The sequence below is a fragment of the Oncorhynchus keta genome, chromosome 4, assembly GCF_023373465.1.
Source record: "Oncorhynchus keta strain PuntledgeMale-10-30-2019 chromosome 4, Oket_V2, whole genome shotgun sequence".
Taxonomy (NCBI): domain Eukaryota; kingdom Metazoa; phylum Chordata; class Actinopteri; order Salmoniformes; family Salmonidae; genus Oncorhynchus; species Oncorhynchus keta.
Genome location: NC_068424.1, coordinates 59,583,826 through 59,607,713, shown reverse-complemented (window position 1 = coordinate 59,607,713; position 23,888 = coordinate 59,583,826). Strand labels below are relative to the sequence as shown.

The window sequence follows — 23,888 nt, the reverse complement described above, 5'->3', positions numbered from 1 at the left end:
AGCCAGAGACCGCTCACTGTTAAGTCTTACGGTAAGACTCCAGAATAGCTAATCAAATGGCTACCCAGACTATTTGCATTGGCCCCCTCCCCTTCTACTAGTGTGTGAAAAGCTTGAAGACTTACAGAAAACATTTGACCTCTGTTATATACCCTTTGTTGGCAATGACAAAGTATTGAGATAAACTTTTGTTATTGACCAAATACTTATTTTCCACCATAATTTGCAAATAAATTCAGGATTTTTTAAAATATTTTTGTCTGTCATAGTTGAAGTGTACCTATGATGAAAATTACAGGCCTCATATTTTTAAATGGGAGAACTTGCACAATTGGTGGCTGACTAAATACTTTTTTGCCTCACTGTATATGAATGCCATTGGGCTGAAACACAGAATTCAAATTGAGCCTTTAATGTAATGTAATCAGTATTTAGTAGAGGTCGACGGATTATGATTTTTCAGCGCCGATACAGATTATTGGAGGACCAAAAAAGCCGCTACCGATTAAATCTGCGGATTTTATTTATTTATTTGTAATAATGACAATTACAACAATACTGAATGAACACTTATTTTAACATAATACATCAATAAAATCAATTTAGCCTCAAATAAATAATGAAACATGTTCAATTTAGTTTAAATAATGCAAAAACAAAGTGTTGGAGAAAGTAAAAGTGCAATATGTGCCATGTAAGAAAGCTAACGTTCCTTGCTCAGAACATGAGAACATATGAAAGCTGGTGGTTCCTTTTAACATGAGTCTTCAATATTCCCAGGTAGGAAGTTTTAGGTTGACGTTATTATAGGAACTATAGGACTATTTCTCTCTATACCATTTGTATTTCATTAACCTTCGACTATTGGATGTTCTTATAGGCACTTTAGTACTGCCAGTGTAACAGTATAGCTTCCGTCCCTCTCCTCGCTCCTCCCTGGGCTCGAACCAGCAACACAATGACAACAGCCACCCTCGAAGCAGCGTTACCCATGCAGAGCAAGGGGGAAAAAACACAGGTTATAACACATAGATTATATGCAACGCAGGACACGCTAGATAATATATAGAAATATCATCAACCATGTGTAGTTAACTAGTGATTATGATTGATTGATTTTTATAAGTTTAATGCTAGCTAGCAACTTACCTTGGCTTACTGCATTCGCATAACAGGCAGTCTCCTTGTGGAGTGCACAAGTACTAGTTAACTGTAAGGTTGCAAGCCTGGATCCCCCGAGCTGACAAGGTGAAAATATGTCATTCTGCCCCCGAACGAGGCAGTTAACCCACCGTTCCTAGGGCGTCATTGAAAATAAGAATGTGTTCTTAACTTACTTGCCTAGTTAAATAAAGATTTAAAATATTAAATAAAAATCGTCAAAATTGGTGTCCAAAAATACAGATTTCCGATTGTTATGAAAACTTGAAAATCTGCCCTAATTACATCGGCCTTTCCGATTAATCGGTCAATCTCAAGTATTTAGTAAGGCAGCTGACTGGAAGGAGGGTAATGAGTGTATAGAGGCAGAGGACAGAGACAGACAGTGGTGAAGGTCACCAGATCAGTGTTGTCTACTGTCAAGTATGTGAAAATGGCACATAGTAGGTTTATACTGTCAGTTCAGCACAAACACATCCCAGCCCCCACCGGTGTCAGTGTGCCAAGCAGGACTCATGAGGCCCCCAGCCCATTCAAAATAGCAAGGACAACAGTTTATCCAAAATGTTGTAGGAGACACGTACACCTCAGGCAGGCAGGCGGGTGCATAATGCTTGTGCAAAGTGTGTGTCATTGTGGAAGTAACATCAATAATATGTGCAGTGGTATGTTCATGTGTGTATTCCTGTGAGTGAGAGGACATTGACTGCTATCCTTGAATATCTATTGACAAAGAGTGTGGGGCCCGAGGGATATTTTTATCAATTGCCCAGTGCAACCAGACAGCAGGTGGAACCTTTATGTAGGAGGGCAAGGTCACAGAGTAGCTGTGCGCAACACAGTATCAGTGGGTGTCCTGACTCCTGACAAAGAGAAGGCCAGCGATCTTGTTTTCAAAACTCCATGTGCACTACACTATGGTAGGAATGTTGGTGTGGGGCAACACTCGTTTCCCCCTGGTGCTACCTTGAAATCATTAGCTAAGGCTGGCACCAACGCACATTACACAAAGCTAAGTAGCTAGTAGCAGCATTAGTATTGCTGCTTGCGAACTCCAACAAGCTAAGACAACACAGCACACAAACATACCGGTAATTGGAAGAAAAACAATGTGGTGCAATAGAAAAAGAAATCAATTGCAAATGCTAAACGATAAGGAAACCCAATCTCTAGCAGTGCTTCACACCCTGTTTGTGTGAATGGTGTGCGTGCGTGCGTGCGTGCGTGCGTGGTGGATTTCAGTAACAGGAATCTAGGAGCCATGTGAATGAGCTTAGCGCCCTCCACTTGAGCTGCCAGGATAAAGACTAAGAACAACAGCACAGTGAGATTCCTTAAGCATGCAAATAGGATGCATGCTAGGCTAAAATGAGCAGTTGGTGTTATGCACTCTTTGGACTACCATATTTCTTAAAATCAGAATTGTCCACCCTGTGTTCTAAATTGCAACTTACAAGTAGGAATCTTCAATGTATTAATTTATAAGATGACAATACATGGGATCAATAGGGTGTACAGGCCTAGACTTAAAAAACATTTTTTTAAATTTTCACACCTTTATTTAACTTCTTGGTGACAGGGGGGCAGTATTGAGTAGCTTGGATGAATAAGGTGCCCAGAGTAAACTGCCTGCTACTCTGTCCCAGATGCTAATATAGGCATTATTAATAGTATTGGATAGAAAACACTCTGAAGTTTCTAAAACTGTTTGAATGATGTCTGTGAGTATAACAGAACTCATAACAAATCCAACCAGGAAGTGGGAAATCTGATGTTTGTAGTTTCATTTAAGTGATTGGTATCCAATATGCTGTGTCTATGGGGCCAAATTCCCAAGGCTTCCAGCAGATGTCAACAGTCTTTAGAACGTTGTTTGAGACTTCTATTGTGGAAGGGGGTCGAATAAGAGCTGTTTCAACAAGTGGATTAGGCTGAGGCCAATCAGTTGTTTACTGCGCGGTCACGAGGGAGCGCCGTTCCTTCTTTTTCCTCTGTAATGAATACGCTATTGTCCGGTTGGAATATTATTGAAGATTTATTATTATAAAAAGACCCTAAGGATTGATTGTAAACATCGTTTGACATGTTTCTACAAACTGTAATGGAACTAATTTGACTTTGTCTGGATTTTGCGCTCGCGCATTGTGCCTTTGGAATAGTGAACTAAACGCAAACAAAACGTAGGCATTTGGACATAAATATGGACGTAATCGAACAAAACGAAAATTTCTTGTGGAAGTGGGAGACCTGGAAGTGCATTCCGACGAAGATCAGCAAAGGTAAGTGAAGATTTACAATGCCATTTATGGCTTTTGTTGACTCCACAACTTGGCAGGTAACGGTATGGCTTGCTTTTGTGGCTAAATGCTGTTCTCAGATTAATGAATATTGTGCTTTTGCCGTAACGCTTTTTTGAAATGTGACTCAGCAGTTGCATTAAGAACAAGTATCTTTCATCAAAGTTTATGATGAGTTTTTCTGTTATTTGATGTGGCTCTCTGCAATTTCTCTGGATGTTTTGGAGGCATTTCTTACATTGGATATAAATATGAACTTGATCGAACAAAACATACATGTATTGTGTAACATTGAGTCCTGGGAGTGTCACCTGATGAAGATCGTCAAAGGTTAGTAATTGATTTTATCTATATTTCTGCTTTTTGTGACACCTCTCTTTGGTTGGAAAATGTCTGAATGCTTTCTGTGACTAGTTGCTGACCTTTTCGCCGAAAAGCCTTTTTAAAATCTGATACACTTCTTGTTAATCAAACCACTGTATCTTTAAAATAGTGTAAAATACTTGTATAGTTGAGGAATTTTAATTATGAGATTTGTTGTTTAGAATTTTGCCCCCTGCACTTTCACTGGCTGTTGGCGAGGTGGGAGGCTAGCGTCCTGAACAATTATTTAAGGTTATTTAACCAGGTAGGCCAGTTGAGAACAAGTTCGCATCTATAACTGCAACCTGGCCAAGAAAGCAAAGCAGTGCAACAAAAACAACAGAGTTACGCATGGGATAAACAATCGTACAGTCTGATGACAATCGCACTAGATATTAAGCTAATGCTAACGCACTGCTAATATTGATGAACATTGGTGACCACTGCACTAGCTATCATGCTAACATTCAATGTAAGCTTCAAAAAAGGCTCAGGACTGGTACATTTCACCATTACACTGCATTCATTCATCAGAGCATGGAAAACCAAAGAAGTTTAAATAAATAAATAAATTTATTTATTTATTTATATATAATTTTAAAAAATTAAAAAACATTTTTTTTAATTAAGTACTAAAAATAGACATTTGGTAGCACTGACACTCCGGACCTTATGAATATGCATATTGACTGTAGGGCGGTTCGGTGAGCACGGCTGTTGAAGCAGGAGGCTTCAGGCCACGTCACGTGCGGAGGTCCTTATTAGAGTCATTATTGTTGGTTATGAGCAGGGTGAGGGGGTGCTGCGTCAAAGGATTAAAACTTTGAAATAGTCCCCTCACTGTGCTTCGTTACAGATCGTAATTTCCAAACCCAAGTGCGTGAACAATAAATGGGGCCCGTTTCTAAGGCTACCTTATAACCTACAGTATTCCAGCTACAGTAGTAATACCTGGCTGTAGTCAATACTACCTAAATGAGACTGAACTCGTTTATCACAATCTTAAACATGAGCTCATAACAAGATAGCAATAAGCTGCTGGCTTGAAACGTGTCTGAGGTAAAGTAACCAGAGGAGCTTCAGTTATCAACACGGCTAATCACTTGTTAATGTGTAAGAATCTGATAAAAATGGCTTCACTGTTAACCTGTCAGACCCTCGGGTTGGCAACTAGGGGATGAAGCCGGACTTCTGTCTGTGCTGGTATAACTTTCTGTAGAATCACTCCTTTGGCTCCATGGTGGGGAAATTGGCACATTACATAAACATTCTATTGGGGTTAGTTGCATATTTGCAAAGGTTGTCGTCAGCATAGAGGAATATTCTGCATAAGTAGGCTAGTTATTTTTGTAAGAACTACTATTACTGAATTATTCTTATTGAAAACAGTCAAGACAATTCCATGTACAATATCACAAGGTACTGACAAAACTCAAAATGTGCAATTATTTTCTTGTTCAGGAAGCTAAATTCAGCCACTGTTATTGTAGTGTTTTTTTCTCCACAAACTACAACCCCCTGGCAAAAACCAAGCAACTGATATCTTCTGAATTATTGACGTGGTAAATAGATGTATGCATAATTCATGAGGATGTTTACCTTTCCTCAGGTTGAATCCTCAGAGAGGTAATCAAGATGGCAGCGACAATCTCGTTTGTGAGCAAACTTTTAACAATGTTATTTTGGGGGATTGTGGGGAAACGGCAATGTCATGCCTAAGACTATGTATAGATAACGGAATTATGGGGACAGGGAGTGTGGGCTGGTAAGAATGTTAGGGGGTGTTTGGGGGAAAATTGAAAATCCTGAAGGAAATAAATAACTTCTGAAACAGCTTTTCATTGGGATAAGAAAGATGGCACAAGCAAGTTGGTATAATACCAGCGAAAAGTCTATCCATGTTGAGTAATGCAACATGTGGACGCGGCCCTGAATATCAGATTATGCATTGTGAGGACACGACATTGTAACCCTGCTATGCCTCTGGGTGCAAAAGAACCAAACGGTCTACGCTAAATGAGCATTCATTTGCCCGCAGGCCTTCAGTCTGGTGTTATTTTAACGTTATCCACACAACATTAATCAAGCGACATCGATACAGGATCTCAACAATCATCTAATTAGCACTGCATTTTATGCTTTGAGCAGGGTGTGAGTTGTGAGTAACTATAGATCACAATAATGCACGCATGGTTAGACATGGCAATACATCAAAGTTAGCCATGAATTTGCCAATCAAAACATTGAAACTAGACCAAAAAGAGTTACCGCTTAACTAACCACAGCAGGCTATTCAAACATTACAGGTACAAAATGGTGCTACACAAGGATAAGTGTTGACCAAACCCCAATGACCTCACCACACCCCCTCCAAGTCCAACTATTCTGACCACAATCACCTGGACTAACAGCAATCTGACTCGCATTCAAACAAATCACCATGACTCTTTAGCAATTTCACAGCTTCGAGCCACAACTTCTGACCAGATACTGTTAACCGTACAACCAACCATGACTTTGTCCACAACCTCTTATCATGCTTCATAAATGCAACCACCATTGCCCCAACTCCAACCCTCTAACCGAACCACAATGGTCCATATGGATTTAACAGTGGACTCTGAACACTCAAAAGGATCATTCAGCACTGTCATTCAACCAAGTTGTAGCAGGTCCCAGCCAGGAACAAAGCCAACTGTCGGGTAAAATGAAATACGCTCCATCCCGCCCAAACAAAGCCTTCAAAAGAGGTGCGGGGTAATCAAAGTTACAGAACATCCTATAAAGAGCAATTTATGACAATCCACCCCAAAATGAAGCAAAATGGGTAGAATTATATTGATTAAGGTGAATGTAACCAAACAAATGATTTGCTGTATGGGAAAAAAATATGCCAAAATGTATTGTATTGTTTTTCTGTCTAATTAAATATACAAGCATGGCAGGGCTGGGGGGCAAGGTCATGAATCATAAGTTGGGATGATAATAGCAAGTCAGGTCTGGCTCTAATTGGCTTCGATACAGTGCTGCTTTAAATCAGCCATTCTCTCTGCTCCTGTGGCCATTAATCCTCAACATATCCGCCAGTGCATATTTTCAGGCCAACACTTAGGTATTTATGGAAACCAATAATCAATCTCCTTACAATTTCTCCTCTCAGCATTCTCTGAAAGATAATTCCAGCCATGGATTATGATGATATCGTGCCCCGGTTGCTAGGGAACAACCAGTCAAAACGGCTTTGCTACGAGCATGGCTTTCATTAGGGTGGAATATTTTGGGCTCCAATGGTGTAAATTCTCCCCCCTCACCAGGTGAGCATGGAATTATGGGGGGGGTAGTACATCTAAGGTGTCAAATGGTGACATCTTTAGATTGATGAGAGGTGAGCTCCGCTCTCATCTTGATGGATTTTCAATGAAGGGGGGGTCTAGAAGGACTTGTACATCGAGATATCCTTTATGATATCTTGACTGCTCACAACTGGGCATTTCTATTCTTTAGAGGAGGAATGCACATGATTCACCCACGCAAATAACACACACACACACACACACACACACACTGAATAAATGCATTTGTGGCTCTCTAGCAGTACATAAAGCCATTGAAATGCCCCTATCTTCCGAGTCAAGGTTACTTCCCCTCATCACGAGCCATGTGTTTAGTGTGATTCAAGAGGGGCCTTGATATCTGGGGGTTATTTGTGCAGGGACAACATGTCCCCAGTCATCTGGGAGCAGGCCAGAGGCGAAATGTCTTTGTTAGTAACCAGATGACAGAGTGAACGTTCCTTCAACGTTTCACCAGTAATGGAGCTGTGAGTCACCAACATTGCTTCAACGTTCCAGTGATAATGGAGATTAATCTCTCACCAGTCTCCCATCTGTTTCACCTCTGAAGGTATAATTGTCACCACCTATATACCGTCAGTATTAAGAGACAATGGCACTTCTGTTCTCAGAGTCTTTAACCCAGTCTCTAAGCCCCGTCTTAGTCGGGGGGAGGGGTTCTATTAAGCTATATGGAATTGCTGTAAGGTCATACCAAGGATCATTTAGCTATTTGATTTTGAATTTTAAAGACCCCTTAAAGTTAAGTACCAAAAACATTTGACAAAACATTTTAGGGAATTACTGATTCAGCCCATACAAACGCATTGAATAACAGATTTACTACATCGAAACAGTGGTCGTAATAGTTTGTAGGCCAAACCGTTCGGACACTACACACAGCTGTGTGAGAAGACCGATTTTCAGGATGTCTCGTGGTCTGACGAACACCACTCTAGCTCTTTCACCGCAGATGCGAAAGTGTGATATTGGCGGATGCAGTGGATTGAGATGCAGCCAACGCAAAAAAAAACCATCTCTAGCTTAAACAGATTTTTTGCCAATGTTTTTATTATGCTAATTAGATTTATGCGGGGGCATGGACATTGACTCTAGGGGGTTAAAAACATTTTCACTCATTGTATGCTGATGGTGTATTTGGTTAAAGTGTGAGTGTCATTTGGTTGACATGGATACAGGAGCTCCCATGACCAAGAGACATTTAACACTAGGTCTACCAGACTGTGTCAGTGTGATGTCCTGGCAGGGTAATGGTCCATTGTTGTGCCACAATGAATTAAGACATATAACATGAGGGCATCTGTTATTTAGTGCAATTACTTAGTATGTAGACTACTACAAATCAACAGTATTAATGTTTAGAAAAAAAGCCTTGCTCTTGGAAATAGGAAATCAGTGTTTATCAGATAGCCTTTCAAATGTTCCTGCACTTCCTGTATACAAAGTAGCCTTAGGATCCCACCCAAGGACCTAGCGCCTCACCAAGTCTAAAAGAAACTGCCAACTACAGACGGTGGTATTTCAAGCTATATCCTGAGGATGTTGTTTAACAGAAGAAACAGAGGACTGATTTCACTATTGTTATCTGGCGGGCCCCAAGTCACAAGTGTAGGCTTCCTCAGGGCAATACTCACCTAACCTAATCATGTTACAAAAATAAAAAGTGGATTTTTCAATTCGAGGGTAGTTCTCGAAGCTTAAAGGACTTGGAAAATAAAGACCCCTGGATATTGGGGTATTCTGTTGGTGTGGAATGGAGATGCATCCATTTCAGTGGGTGTTGCTGTAAATGTAGGCCTACTTGACCTTAAAGGTTTTTCCAACGAGGCCAGGCGTTACAAGTCGAGTAGGCCTAGGCTATAATTAAACAATAAATAAATAAAAATATATGTTTGGCATGGGTACAACTAGAGTTTTATGTCCTTCTGTAGCTCAGTTGGTAGAGCATGGCGCTTGTAACGCCAGGGTAGTGGGTTCGATCCCCGGGACCACCCATACGTAGAATGTATGCACACATGACTGTAAGTCGCTTTGGATAAAAGCGTCTGCTAAATGGCATATATTATTATTATATTATATATTATGTATGCATGTAAAAGATCGGACACCTACTCATTCAAGGGTTTTTCTTAATTTGGACTATTTTCTACATTGTAGAATAACAGTGAAGACATCAAAACTATGAAATAACACATTTGGAATCATGTAGAAATCAAAAAAGTGTTCAACAAATAAAGATGTATTTGAGATTTCAGATTCTTCAAAGTAGCCACCCTTTGCCTTGATGACAGCTTTGCACACTCTTGGCATTCTCTCAACCATCTTCATGAGGAAGTCACCTAGAATGCATTTCAATTAACGTCTCTAGGGTACGTGGGACGGTAGCGTCCCACCTGACCAACATCCAGTGAAACTGCAGAGCGCCAAATTCAAAAACAGAAATACTGATTATAAAAATTCAGAAAACATACAAGTGTTATACATAGGTTTAAAGATTAACTTCTTGTGAATCCAACCACTGTGTCAGATTTCAAAAAGGTTTTAGAGGGAAAGCATATCATGCGATTATTTGAGAACATCGCCCACCAGACAAATCATTACAAACAGTAACCAGACAAGTAGAAGAGTTACAAAAGTCAGAAAGAGATAAAATGAATCACTTAACTTTGATGATCTTCATATGGTTGCACTCAGAAGACATTCATTTATTCAATAAAATGTTTATTGTGTTCGAAATAAACTCTTTATATCCAAAAATCTCAGTTTTGTTCGTGAGTTTTCAGTAATCCACAGGCTCAAACGCAGTCACAACAGGCAGACAAAGAATCCAAATTGTATCCGTAAAGTTCATAGAAACATGTCAAACGATATTTCTATTCAATCCTCAGGTTGTTTTTGCCTAAATAATCGATAATATTTCAACCGCACAATAACGTTGTCAATATAAAAAGGTAAACAAGAAAGGCGCATTCTCAGGATTGCACATGAAAAAGCTGACACTTTAGGGTCCAGTCATTCACTGGTCTTACTCCCTCATTTTTTAGAATACAAGCCTGAAACAATTTATAAACTGTTGGCATCTGGTGGAAGGAATAGGAACTGCAATTTGAGTCTTAAGTCAAATGGATACTGTAATGGCATTGAATAGACAATTACAAAATCCTACTTTCTCAGGTTTTCGCCTGCCAAAACAGTTCCGTTATGCTCACAGGCATTATATTAACAGTTTTGGAACCTTGAGTGTTTTCGATCCTATCCTATATGCATATCCCAGCTTCGGGGCCTGAGTAGCAGGCAATTTACTTTGGGCACACTTTTCATCCAGAGATGAAAATAGTGCCGCCTACCCTAGAGAAGTTAACAGGTGTGCCTTGTTAGAGGTTAATTTGTGGAATTTCTTTCCTTCTTAATGCGTTTGAGCCAATCAGGTGTGTTGTGGCAAGTTAGGGGTAGTATACAGAAGATAACCCTATTTGGTAAAATACCAAGTCCATATTTTGGCAAGAACAGATCAAATAAGCAAATACAGTCCATTACTTGAAGGTCAGTCAATCTGGAAAATGTCAATAACTTTTATAGTTTCTTCAAGTGCAGTCACAAAAACCATCAAGCGGCTTAGATGAAAATGGCTTGCGAGGACCGCAACAGGAAAGTTGACCCAGAGTTACCTCTGCTGCAGAGGATAAGTTCATTAGAGTTACCAGCCTTAAAAATTGGCAATTAACTGCATATCAGATTGCATCCCAAATAAATGCTTCAGAGTTCAATTAACAGACACATTTCAACATCAACTGTTCAGAGGAGACTGCATGAAATCAGGCATTCATGGTCAAATTGCTGAAAAGAAACCACTACGAAAGGACAACAATAAGAAGAGACTTGCTTGGGCCAAGAAACACGAGCAATGAACACCAGACCGATGGAAATTTGTCCTTTGGTCTGATGAGTAAATATTTAGTTCCAACAGCAGTGTCTTTGTGAGACGCAGAGTGAAGGAAAAGTAGCCAACTAGTCCTCAGCATGTGGACACTCCTTCAAGACTGTTGGAAAAGCATTCCTCATGAAACTGGTTGAGAGAATGCCAAGAGTGTGCAAAGCTGTCATCAAGCCAAGAATCTCAAATATTAAACATATTTTGATTTAACACCTTTGGTTACTACAGGATTCCACATGTGTTTTCATAGTTTTGATGTCTTCACTGTTATCATACAATGTAGAAAACAGTAAAAATAAAGAAAAACCTCTTGAATGAGTAGGTGTCCAAACTTTTGACTGGTACTGTACATGTCCAGTATTCCTGCACATTGTAAATATGTACTGGAACTGACCCTGTATAAAGTAAGCTTAATTGCTTTATCATGTTCTTTTAGTTTCTGTTCCACATTGTTATTTTTAGTATTACATTGTTATTGATGAAAGGAATTTCACTGTACTTGTGCATGTGACAAAAACTTGTAGTTGGGTAAAACAGTTACTCCCAGTGTGGCAACAAGCTACTTACACTGATCTTGATTACTTTTGACAAGCAGGGAATGTGAACATTGTGCCACACGTCAGCAAGTTGAGTGACTTATAGCGCTTTAATGAACCTTCGGTAAGGTATAGACAAAACACAGCTGACATACCCTCTACCAAAACATGGCCTTGGTAATAGGCTACCCATGTGCACCAGCATGAAAACAATACAAGTCGAGACACTGATGTAAATCCAACAAATGTCCAGCATTGTCTTGACTATGTGCTTAGGGTCATTGTCCTAATGGAAGGTGAACTGTCATCCCACTCAGAGGTCCTGAGCATTCTCAAGCAGTTCTTCATCAAGGATCTCTGTACTTTGCTCCATTCAGCTTTCCCTCGATCCTGACTAGTCTCCAAGTCTCTGTCGCTGAAAGAAAGAACCCAGAGCATGAGGCTGCCAACACCATGCTTCACAGTAGGGATGGTGCCAGGTTTCCTCCAGACGTGATGCTTGGCATTCAGGCCAAAGAGTTCAATCTTGGTTTTATCAGACCAGAGAATCTTGTTTCTCATGGTCTGAGATTCTTTTGGTGCCGTTTGGAAAACTCCAAGCGGGTTGTCATGTGCCTTTTACTGAGGAGTGGCTTACGTCTGGCCACTCTACCATAAAGAACTGATTGGTAGAGTGCTGTATAGATGGGAGAACCTTCCAGAAGTACAACCATCTCCACAGAGGAACTATAGAGCTGTGTCAGAGTGCCCATCGGGTTCTTGGTCACTGACCGAAACCCTTCTCCCCCGATTGCTCAGTTGTGTTCTTGGGGACCTTCAATGCTGCAGAAATGTTTTGGTACCCTTGCCCAGATCTGTGCCTCGACACAATCCTGTCTCTGAGATTTACGGACAATTAATTCGATCTCACAGCTTGGTTTTTGCTCTGACATGCACTGTCAACTGTGGGACCTTATATAGACAGGTGTGTGTCTTTCCAAATCATGTCCAATCAATTGAATTTACTACAGGTGGACTCCAATCAAGTTGTAGAAACATCAAGGATGATCAATGGAAACAGGATGCACCGGAGCTCAATTTCAAGTCTCATAGCGAAGGGTCTGAATCCTTATGCAAATTAAGTATTTGTTTTTAATACATTTGCAAAAAAAGTTATCACAATTCCCCATATTGTCATTATGGGGAATTGTGAGTAGATTGGATGAGGGGGGAAAACATATTTTATTCATTTTAAAATAAGGCTGTAATGTTACAAATGTGGAAGGGATCTGAATACTCTCAGAATGCACTGCAAATGATTCCTCTCCAATTCAGCATTTCATCTTCATCCAAATACTGAATAGGGCATTCCATTTATTTCTAGAGGCGATTGCATAATAAGTAAATCCTACCTCTCGTCTCCTTTATTATTAAACCCCCTCTGGTCGTATTTGAGAATCATACCGGCATCTGAAGAGGACATTTACAAAATTGTCCACAAATTAGCCTACTATCAACACATCACATTGGATGTGGATCATAAAATAGGAAATTGCAGTGCACAAGAAATATGGAACATGAGCTGGGAGAGGATGAATGTTATGATTTCAGATTTCAGCAATGTTTTCATACCAATGAGGGATTAAACTACAATGTATTCCTTAATAAATAAAAATGTTTGACTACATGCTTAGAATACTCTTCCTTTTAAGTGCTCTTCTAGCAATATGTTCTAAATTCGCTTCATGGAGACTCCTGAGTGGCACAGCGGTCTAAGGCACTGCAGTGCTTGAGGCGTCACTACAGATCCGGGTTCAATCCCGGGCTATGTCGCAGCCGGACACGACTGGGATGTCCATGAGGCGACGCACAATTGTCCTGGGGGTGTCCGGGCTAGGGGAGGGTTTGGCTGGCCGGGAAGTCCTTGACCCATGGTGCTCTAGCGACTTCTGTGGCAGGCCTGGCACATGCATGCTGACATGGTCGCCAGTTGTATGATGTTTCCTCCGACACATTGGTGCGTCTGGATTCCGGATTAAGAGAGCGGTGTGTCAAGAAGCAGTGCGGCTTGGCACGGTCATGTTTCGGAGGTCGCATGGGTCTCGAACATTGCCTCTCCCGAGTCCATACGGGAGTTGCAGTGATGGGCCAAGACTAACAACAAATTGCATATCACAAAATGGAGAAAAGGGGGTACACATTTTATATAAATAAATAATAAAATAAAGAGTAGCGCACAACCCTAGGGTGGAATATTCTAAGGGATTTCAATGGGGCGTTCTCCATTCTTATTGTTTTACACTAGTGGTCACCAATTGGTTGATCTCCAAGGCATTCCTAGTTGATCACCAAACATTTCTGTAAAATGTGTTCCTATTTATTATTTTTGGTGCCGCTGGCGGTAGGTGCACTTGACTCCGCAGCCCTAGTACTGGGAAGTCAAAGTGTTCGAATTTTGAACCATTTAAAGTGCCTGAAAGAAGAACTCTGCCTACTCAGCCCAGAGAGCAAATCAAGTGCACCTATAGTCCTACCGCTGGACAATCAGATTGTGTAGACATGGTGGTCTGAGCCGTTTCCTCGAGCCATAGACTGCAAAAAGAAGCCTAGAATGCACTGCAAAGTTGATACTGTGAGATTTCCAAACCATGACTAGAGAGAGACTCAACGACCAGCAAAGAGCTGCTGTTTCTATTGGTTAATGTTGCATTGGTTTACATTTTAAGTCATGTTTAAAAATCTGAGGAGTAGATCTCGGCTTTGACTCAAAGTGATATTGACTAAGAAAAAGGATGGTGGCAACTGTTTTACACTGTTCAATCAAACCTCAACTAACATTTCTATATTTAGCAATGTGTGCATTTGTCGCATTCATTCAAGATCATTCCCACACTGCCAGGTAGGGCTGCATGATATTCAGTGTTGCCAAGTAGATTTAGCGAGTTCACACCGCCGCAGCAACTTTTATTGGTAAAACAGTATTGCGACAAATTCAGCTACTTTTTAAGGTTGCCCCAGCGTCTTCCCTGCTTGTGTGCAGAGTTGCTCTGCCCCCTCGAGGCTCCGCCTGCGCCACCTGCCGTGTGTGCACCGATCACTTGGCCCCTTCTCCCACCTCTCTGCGACCATCTCTGCTCTAGCCTCTGTCCTCTCCCCGCTGCAGCTAGTGAAGTGAATTTTTTTTTTTTTTTTTTTTAAATGGGCAATGCATAAATAAATAAATTTGGTGGCTCAGAGTTTGTTTTGATATCTCAACCTGCGTGTCCTGATCGCGTCTGCTATGGATGGACAAAATCAACATGCTCACATTGGCACACGCCCAGTCTTGTCAGCATGTAAGCATAATTAAAAAAATATTTAATGTGCATGCGACAAAATGGAGCAACCAACAGCTACTTTCCATAAAAAATATTTGGCAACACTGATATGGGAAAAATAAATAAAATAGAAGCCTTATTTTTAACCAAATATTGCAATTGCCGGTTTCTACTTTTCTAGTGTTTCTATAATTTCTCTATTACAGAGCACCAATGTTCAATCAGTGAACAAATGTAGAAACTTAATCTGTGAATAAATAAAATCAGAGCGAGAATCTCCTTCCAGAGGGACATCAGATTCTGCAACATACTGTTTTTCTGAGAATGGGTTTTCTTGAGACATCCAAATGAATTATACCCAAACAGCAGGTTTTACAGTTCATTGAGCATATAGAAAGAGGGCGAGACAGGGGAAATGTACAGGACCTTGCGAACTTCTGCTCTACCGACTTGGAATACTTGGTCATCAAATGTCACCCTTCTTACCTTCGAGAGATTTCAGGGATTATCACCATGGCTGCATACACGCAGGCACCAAAAATGCTCTGAAAGATTTTAATTGGACCCTCTCAAAGTGAGGACCCTCTCCAATGTCAGCAAAACAAAAAAAGGAGCCGATTGTGGACTTCAGGATGAACCAGGCTGGACACGCCCACATCCTTTATGCGGCCGCCATGGGGACTGTCAAAAATGTAAAGTTCCTCGGCATACATCTCAGAGGAGCTGAAATTTTCAAAACACATGGACACTGTGGTAAAGACACGACATCGACCCTAACCTGGAGACTAAAAAGAAAATTGGCCTGTCTCAGAGGGCCCTCAGTGTTCTACATGAGCACCAGATTGCATACCATCGGTCTGCATCACAGGCTGGGACGGCAACTCCACCAACGCAGACCGCAAGGCTCTACAGTCGAACGCACCATTAAGTGCACAGTGCCTGGCCTCCAGGACATCTTCAACACCAGGTGTCGCACTAAGGCCAAGAAGATCATCAGGGACCTTATCCACCCGAGCCATAGCCTGTTCTCCCCGCTTCCATCACTCGGACAAGGCCAATACAGGAGCATCATGGCTGAAACTAACAGAAGCCAATAGCTTCTACCTCCAGACCATCAGGGAGCTGAATAGACGAGGAAAAACAGTATCAACTCCCAATACTAAATATGGAAGAGAGAAAACCAAGAGTGGCAGTCTAAACTAGTAACGGTCACAGTAAAATCACTTTCCTATTTCATCAACACAATCAATTACAAGTATATTAAGGTTATACTACTGTAGAGAACAATGTAATTATTAAATCATATGCAATTTATAATGACAGTTTTGTCATCAACATCTTGTTGCATCTGCATTGACCATGCAGACTGAAGAATGAACGGCAAGTGGTCTCATGGTCAAGCAATAACTGCACTTCTTGAGTGATTGTGGGAAGGGCTTGGTGTGTTCAGAAAGAGGCAGAGACTCAAGTAGCAGAGTAAATTATGAAGTATAAAAACAGATGTTACACACGGAGTGGCCTATCACATTTAACAAACCAAACATTGGAAATACAGTTACACAAGGTAAAGTAAAAACCCAAACCGGTCCATGTATCAATACCAGTATATTGTACAAGACGGTATAGTGCACAGCCCTACAGCAGAGGGCATAATATTGGAGCAGCTGCTGCTCATCCCTGTAGTACACATTGCCCTTAAGGCAGGGAGACAGCAACAGGTCTCGTTAAATAAAAGAACAAAAAAACATTCAATGTTATTCTGAAGTAGAGCACAAAACATCTTCCAGGAAAAAGCACCACTAATATGGTCTTATGCAAGACAACATTCTTAGCTGTTAGGCCAAATTGCATCAACAATGTACGTACCACATAGGCAATATGAATATTAATGATTACAAGGGGAGTTATGCAAAGCATTTGTTCTCAGCAGGAACAGTTTAAATGCAAAGGAGATTCCAGGCCATTTGGGAGAAACCTGGCAATGGATGGCAGTTTGAGGTCAAGCCAGTCAATTAGCCAGAACTAGGTCTATCACAATATATGTCACTGAAAAAATGTATGCCTTGTAATACATCATGCAATTTACAGTGCATCACATATGCTTCCTCACCTTTGAACTAAAAGTACAGTGGGAGGGAATCTTTAAGTGATGTCAGAGGCACTCAAAATCAAAAATGTTGACAAGGAGATGATGTCATTACAAGAATATGGCACATTATCTAACAGATACAGGTAACCGGTCAGAAATTAGCAATAGCATACTGCCAAGCCTTCAAGCAAGTCAATCTCAGAAGTAAATGTTGTAAGAAGCTGGCTTGTAAAGACAAATGGTGCACAGTGTGAGGAAAGAGTGGCCGGCTAATCTTGAGGTTGCCAGTCTGGTAGCCGAGGCTTGAGCCGTTTAGAAATGGTCTAGCCGGAAGTCCAGCCGAGGCAAGGCTCTACCAGAGATAATGACCCTTTTCCCAAAAGAGGGAAAGGGGAGGAAAAAAAACCTCTGACATTTAAGGCAGAATTGGATTAGGATCAAGCTGGCGAGCAACGGACATTTTTCTTTGATAGGCAGAAGAGGGACAGGGTCTTGGATACGTGACCAGCCACAGGTCAGACAATCCCTCAGGGACCAATTACACAGATAGAGGGACACACTGCACCTATTTGAAACCCACAATTCCAATCTGCTGTGCAGGGCACATGAAATCATCAGGACCGCAGGAACAAGTCAGGATTTGTCATTAAATAACAATGTTGTGCTTAGTTACTGCAATTGGAGTCTAAATAACAAGGGTAGGCAATTTGAAGACAAAATGTTAAGGCAGATTACTCAGAAGTGGACTTCATAGTTTTACATTTTGCAAAGGAGCATGCATAAATCCAACAACAATAAGCGATGTAGGCATATATTTTCATTTTCCAGTTTAATTCAATAAAATGTCAAAACCTTGTTGATTTTTCCTGCATGAGACTCAAGCCAGTCACAATTATCCGTTGGCCACGCTTTGAGATGTTTTGTTTGACAATGGCCTCCATGAATAAAGACAGCTGTTCTTGCATATGTCATTTTTATTTCACCTTTATTTAACCAGGTTGGACAATTGAGAACAAGTTCTCATTTACAACTGCGACCTGGCCAAGATAAAGAAAATTAGTGGGACAAAAGCAACAGAGTTACACATGGGATAAACAAACATACAGGCAATAACACAATAGAGAAAACTATGTACAGTGTGTGTAAATGTAGAAGAGTAGGGAGGGCCGCTAGCAGTGGCTGACTACTAGCTAGTATCTAGTTAGCGCTGATGGGAGTTCCGGTTCTAAAGTACAATATATACACACACACACACACACACGGGACAAAGACAAAATACACGTCCGACTGCTACGCCATCTTGGATCTTCTTCGAAAGGGATATATTTTGTCATAAAGGGTTATGAATCAGCTCTCTCTGTTCACATGTCAAGCAGTAACAGCATCCCCAGCACAGCAGCTACAGCACTTTGCCCATGTTAACATATGGATAGACAAGATAGATTAATTCATTTAGACTAGGTCCCAAAGCCCTTCACATTGTCTGGGAAGAGTGACTCTTGACTCAAACTGATGAGCTTTTCCTTACTTTCTATAATAGTGGGAAAGCAGACTTGATTATATAAAGTAAGGGAAAGCAGACTATTAGAAGATAGTGGGGCTACCAATCTATGCCCCAGTTTAGCATAAAGAGAACACAAATTGAAATCTTTAAGCAAGTAGGCCGAGGGATGAAGGATGAGCAATGATTTTGTCCCAGTGTTTGTTTTGACATTGATCATTCAAAGATACTAAAAGGCATTTGAGAGTGAGAGGAGATAGGATACATGCTGACGGTATAGCCTGTCACCAGCGCTAGAGTAACTTATCTAAATCATGAGCCAATAAGTGATGGGTGGGCATCTGGCAAAGGTTTCTGGTATTGCAACAACTGGAAAGTGGCAAATGGCCAAGGTGACCTTGGTTGGTCACAAAGGGCAGAAGTCAAGACAAAAACTGGCCAATACAATTTCACGTGTGCCCAGACGACGACCCCTGTTGTGGCAGACACACAGCCCACTAAGACCTTTGTAACAAGCATTAAGTCTGTATAGTGGACTACAGCACTGTAGGATTAACAGACTCCAAATCAGTTCACCATTTTATCCACTTCATGTCTGGCCAGTTCAAGAACAGGAAGGATTACACTGCAGTAGGAATTGAGGCCAAAGGGCCATTTTCACTCATAAGCAATTCTGGTGCTTTTGTTTCTCAGGTGCCATACCGTTCTGCAATAGATTTAATGCCAAGCACAGTGTGAGCTGTGTAATAAAATAGCATATACGTATATATTGTGTGTCTGGGCAAGAGGATGATTTATTCTGTCTATCAGTGGAGGAAGGGGAGGACTATCTTTTTAGACAAAACTACACTAAATATAGTCCCATCACCAAATAACTGATTAAAACACACTTTTTGACAATATATTGAATTACACTGTACAAAAATAGAAATGCAACATGTAAAGTGTTGTTCCCATGTTTCATGATCTGAAATAAGATCCCAGAAATGTTACATAAGCGCAAAAGGCGCACTCCTCCAATTTTGGGCACAAATGTATTTACATCCCTGTTAGTGAGCATTTCACCTTTGCCACAAAAAGCCATCCACCTGACAGGTGTGGCATATCGAGAACTCTGTATTGGGGACAATAAAAGGCCACTAAAATTGGCATTGTGTCGTGACAGAACTGCACAAGTTGTGGGAGCATGCAATTGGCATGCTGACTGCAGGAATGGGTGTTGCCAGAGAATGGAATGTATGTCCAACCGCCTCCCGACTGCAGACCACGTGTAACGCCAACCCTGTTCCTCCACATCCGACTTCTTCACCTGCGGGATTGTCTGAGCCTAGCCACCCAGACAGCTGATGAAAATGTGGGTTTGAAAAACCAAAGAATTTCTGCACAAACTGTAAGAAACTGTCTCAGGGAAGCTCATCTGCGTGCTCGTTGTCCTGACCTGTCTGCAGTTTGGTGTTGTAACAGACTTCAAATGGGCAAATGCTCACCTTCGATGGCCACTGGCATGCTGGACAAGTGTGTTCCTTCACAGGTGAAATCCCAGTTTCAAATGTACCGGGCAAATGCCAGACAGCTTTTAAGACATTATGTGGGCAAGCAGTTTGCTGAAGTCAATGTTGTGAACAGAGTGCCCCGTGGTGGTGGGGTTATGGTAGGTTATGGTAAGCTACGGACAACAAACACAATTGCATTTTACTGATGGAAATTTGAATGCACAGATACACCATGAGGTGAGCCTGAAGTTCATTGTCGTACCATTCATCTGCAGCCATCACCTTATGGTTTCAGCAGGATAATGCATGGCCCAATGACGCAAAGATTGGTACACAACTCCTGCAAGCTTAAAATGACCATGGCCTGCATACACTCAGACATGCCACACAATGAGCATGTTTGGGATGCTCTGGGTTGATATGTACAACATTATGTTCCAGTTCCAGCCAATAACCAGTAACTTCGCACAGCCATTGAAGAGGAGTTGGACCCACATTCTACAGGCCACAATCAACAGCTTGGTCAACTATGCGAAGGAGATGTGTCTCGCTGCATGAGGCAAATGGTGGTCACACGAGACAATGACTGGTTTTCTGATCCCCAACCTTGTTCTTAAGGTACAGTTGAAGTCGAAAGTTTACATACACATTAAAACTGATTTTTCAACCACTCCAAAAAATGTCTTGTTAAACAAACTATAGTTTTGGCAAATCGGGTAGGACATCTACTTCGTGCATGACAAGTAATTTTTCCAACAATTGTTTACAGACGATAATCTCACTGTATCAATTCCAGTGGGTCAGAAGTTTACACAGCTTGGAAAATTCCAGAAAATTATGTCATGGCTTTAGAAGCTTCTGATTGACTCAAATTATGTCAATTAGCCTATTGGAGGTGTATCTGTGGATGTATTTCAAGGCCTACCTTCAAACTCAGTGCCTCCTTGCTTGAAATCATGAGAAAATCAAGTCATCAGCCAAGACCTTAGAAAACTAATTGTAGGCCTCCACAAGTCTGGTTCATCCTTGGGAGCAATTTCCAAACAATAGTACTCAAGTATAAATACCATGGGACCACGCAGCCATCATACCACTCAGGAAGGAGACGTGTTCTGTCTCCTAGAGATGAACGTACTTTGGTGCGAAAAGTGCAAATCAATCCCAGAACAACAGCAAAGGAGATGTGGAGATGCTGGAGGAAATAGGCACGAAAGTATCTATGTCCACAGTAAAACTAGTCCTATAAGTCGAAAGGACGCACAGCAAGGAAGCCACTGCTCCAAAACCTCCATAAAAAAAGACAGACTACGATGTGCAACTGCACACAGGGACAAAGATTGCACTTTTTTGGAGAAATGTCCTCTAGTCTGATGAAACAAAAATATAACTGTTTGGAGGAAAAAGGGGTAGGCTTGCAAGCCCGAAGAACACCATCCCAACCATGAAGCACGGGGGTGGCAGCATCACGTTGTGGGGGTGCTTTGCTACAGTTCACAGAATAGATGGCATCATGAGGGAGGAAAATTACGTGGATAAATTGAAGCAACATCTCAATACATCAGTCAGGAAGTTAAAGCTTGGTCGCAAATGGGTCTTCCAAATGGACAATGACCCCAAGCATACTTCTAAAGTTGTGGCAAGATGGCTTAAGGACAAGAAAGTCAAGGTATTGGAGTGCCCTGCCCTCAATCCCATAGAAAATGTGTGGGCAGAACTGAAAAGGCGTGTGCGAGCAAGGAGGCGAGCAAGGGAAGCTTATTGAAGGCTACCCGAAACATTTGACCCAAGTTAAACAATGTAAAGCTAATGCTACCAAATAATAATTGAGTGTATGTAAACTGACCCACTAGGAATGTAAATAAAGAAATAAGACTCAACTATTACTCCACATTTCACATTCTTAAAATAAAATGGTGATCCTAACTGACATGAGAAAGGGAATTTTTACTATGATTAAATGTCAGGAATTGTGAAGAAAATGCATTTGGATAAGTGGATTTAACAAAGTGGATTGGCTAGCATGCTGTTCAGCTAGCTCTTCTGTCCATAACAATTAAACTGTTCCGTCTTGTTAGCTAGCAAACAGATCCAAGTTGGCTAAACTTGAAATAAAGATTAGCTGGCTACTCACTAGCACGTGGGCTTGTGTTTGAGAGAATGTTAATGAGACCGGTGTTAATTTTTTATAGCTTAATGCCTGCTACAACAAGTTATTCATTATTAGGGAATGTCTATTCTGCACGGTTCTGGTTATATATTTATTTTAAATGGCATTTTCATAGACTTTAAAGCCAGATCAGTGATTGCAAAAACAGCAGTATTGAGTAGCTTGGATGAATAAGGTACCCAAAGTAAACTGCCTGCTACTCAGGCTAGAAAGCTAGAATATGCATAGAATTAGTAGATTTGGTTTCTAAAACTGTTTGAATGATGTCTGTGAGTATTACAGAACTCATATGGCAGGCAAAAACCTGAGATAAAAATCCAACCAGGAAGTGGGAAATCTGAGGTTTGTAGTTTTGAGTGATTGCCTATCCAATATACAGTGTCTATGGGGTCATATTAAACTTTCTAATGCTTCCATTAGATGTCAACAGTCTTCAGAACGTTGTTTCAGGCTTCAACTAGAAAGCGGGAGCGAATAAGAGCTGTTTGAATCAGGGGTCTGGCAGAATGCCATGAGCTAAGTCAGGCGCGCGGCAGTGAGAGCGAGCTCCGTTCCTTTTCATTTCTAAAGACAAAGGAATTGTCCGGTTGAAACATTATTGAAGATTTATGATAAAAACATCCTAAAGATTGATTATATACATCGTTTAACATGTTTAAACACACTGTAATGGAACTGTTTTGACTTTGTCTGAACTAAGTGCACGTGCCTTGTGAATTTGCATTTGTGAACTTGACGAGCAAACAAAAAGGAGGTATTTGGACATAAATGGACTTTAAATCAAACAAAAACAAACATTCATTGTGGAACTGGGATTCCTGGGAGTGCATTCCGATGAAGATCAAAGTGAATATTTGTAACGCTATTTCTGAGTTGTGACACCTCTCCTTGGTTGGAAAATGGCTGTATGGTTCTCTGTGGCTAGGCGCTGACCTAACATAATTGCATGGTGTGCTTTTACCGTAAAACTTCTTTGAAATCTGACACAGCGGTTCCATTAAGGAGAAGTTTCTTTAATTGTGTGTTTAACACTTGTATCTTTCATCAATGTTTATGATGAGTATTTCTGTAATTTGATGTGGCTCTCTGCACTTTCACCAGATGTTTGTTTGAGACAATGCATTTCTGAACATAACGTACCAATTTCAAATGAGGTTTTTGGACAAAGATGAACTTGATCGAACACACATTTGTCTAACATGGAGTACTGGGAGTGCCATCCGGTGAAGATCAAAGGTTAGTGATTAATTTTAACGCTATTTCTGTCTTTTGTGACACCTCTCCTTGGTTGGAAAATGGCTGTATGGTTTTCTGTGGCTGGGCGCTGACTAACATAATAGCAAGGTGTGCTTCCGCCGTAAAGCCTCTTTGAAATCAGACACTGTGGCTGGATTAACAATTAGTATAATACTTGTATGTTTGAGGAATTTTAATTATGGGATTTGTTGTTTTGAATTTGGCACCCCAAGACAGTTTTGTAGATGGCACAAAAACACCTATTCCCCTTCAGGAGAATGAAAATATATTGGCATGGGGGAGGGAAGTGTAAAAGACTTCCAGCCACCGAAGACAAAGAATGACCTCTCTGCTTCCGCACGGCAAGCGGTACCAGAGAGGCAAGTCTAGGTCCAAAAGGCTCCTTAACAGCTTCTAACCCCAAGCCATAAGACTACATTGACCCCCTTTTTTTACGCTGCT

General features: G+C 41.0%; 1 protein-coding gene across 13 annotated transcripts in view; it reads right to left on the bottom strand.

The window, feature by feature from the left end:
- The window catches only part of LOC118375339 (rap guanine nucleotide exchange factor 2-like), a 156,835-nt gene that overhangs the window by 121,627 nt on the left and 11,320 nt on the right, over positions 1-23,888 (bottom strand). The window lies entirely within an intron of this gene.